Genomic DNA, 1,824 nt, shown 5'->3' with positions numbered 1-1,824 from the left:
GAAGGCTGAGGCGGAAGGATTGCCGGAGCCCGGCAGGTCGAGGCTGCGGTGGCCGGGAGCGGCACTCCAGTCTGCACTCCAGTCTGGACAGAGTGAGACTCCAACTCAAAATAATAATAATAATAATAACCTTGGACTAGATCACTGGTCCCCAAACTTGTTTGATTCTCAGGAGTTTTTCAAAAATGCACATTTTTTTCCCCTCTAAAGACAAGGTCTTGCTACGTTGCTCAGGCTGGACTCGAATTCCTGGGCCCAAGCGACCCTCCCGCCTAGCCTCCTAAGGAGCTGGGACTACAGGCACACGCCACCATGCCTGGCTCACAAAAATACACTTTTGAGAGGACTCTACCCTTAAACTGTCGGACCAAAATCGCCAGGCCAGGATCAATGAGGACAGGGATCTATATTCAGTCATGCACCACGTAAGGATATTTGGGTCGACAGAGGACTGCATATGGGTCTGTGGTCCCATAAAATTGTCATACCGTATTTTTGTTGTTCCTTTGCTATGCTTAGACAAATTTAGATACAAAAATACTTACCATTGTGTTACAATTGCCTCCAATATTCAGTAGAGTTACATGCCGTACAGGTTTGTGGCCTAGGAGCAAAGACTGGACCATATAGCCTAGGTGTATACAGTAGGTTACACCATCCAGATTTGTCTATGTACTCTCTGTGGTGTTTGCACAATAATGACATTGCCTGCCGGGCTTGGTGGCTCAGCCTGTAATCTCGTGCCTTGGGAGGCTGAGGTGAGTGGATTGCCTGAGCCCGCGGGTTCGAGACCCGCCTGGGCAGCGAGACCTCATCTCTACAATAAATCAAAAATTAGCCGGGTGTGGTAGCGCACGTCTGTAGTTCCAGCTACTTGGAAGGCTGAGGCGGAAGGATCGCTGGAGCCCAGCAGGTCGAGGCTGTGGTGGCCGGGAACGGCCAATGCACTCCAATCTGGGTGACAGAGCGAGACTCCAACTCAAAAAATAAAAAAAATAAAAATAATGACATTGCCTAATGATGCATTTCTCAGAACTTATTCACATCATTAAGCAATGCATGACAGTATTAGATGTATATAAATAAGTATATATCTATGTGTATAGAGACAGCTCTGTTGCCCAGGCTAGAGTGCAGTCATGCGATCATAGCTCACGGAAGCCTCAAACTCCTGGGCTCGAGGAATCCGCCTGCCTCAGCTCCCATGCAGCTTGGACTTCAGGCACATGCCACTACACCCCAAAAATGTTTTGACTTATTGTAGAGTCAAGGTCTCATCATATTGCCCAGGCTGATCTCCAACTCCTGGGTTCAAACAATCCTCCTGCCTCAGCCTCCCAAACATGACTGCATATTTAAAAATCTCCCCTGGGGGTGATGGCGATGCACCGCCCAGTTTGGGAACTGTCTTTTGAGGGCTCTCGGGGCCCCTCCAGCTCGGCCAGTTTGTGTCCAGTAGGAAGATGCAGAATCCCAGCACAGACCTTCACTGCAGCTACAAGCTACAGAATCAGCCACACATCCCTTCCTGGCGCCTATAACTACAAAAGCGCCAGAGGTACCAGAACTCAAGAAAAACCGAACAGTAAGGCAAAACCAGCATCACCCGAGTGAGGGTGTGGGGTCCTGCCTAAGTGGGAAGCCCACCCCAGGCACTGTGGCTCTTGAGACTCTTTCCAAACCCCCAGCTGAGACAGGGGTCAGGACATACTCGAGAGGAGGCCTCAGGTTGGATCGGGATGCTTGGCTACCCGGCAAAGGGGTAGAGACCAGGCCAGGCCTTTCTGAAACCTGAGCCCGGGGGTGGGGGGAGAGGGGGGAGGG

The sequence above is a fragment of the Carlito syrichta genome, unplaced genomic scaffold (assembly GCF_000164805.1).
Source record: "Carlito syrichta isolate Samal-C Ts95f unplaced genomic scaffold, Tarsius_syrichta-2.0.1 Scaffold316219, whole genome shotgun sequence".
Taxonomy (NCBI): Eukaryota; Metazoa; Chordata; class Mammalia; order Primates; family Tarsiidae; genus Carlito; species Carlito syrichta.
The sequence above is the reverse complement of the archived record's forward strand: the minus strand, read 5'-3'. Positions refer to the sequence as shown.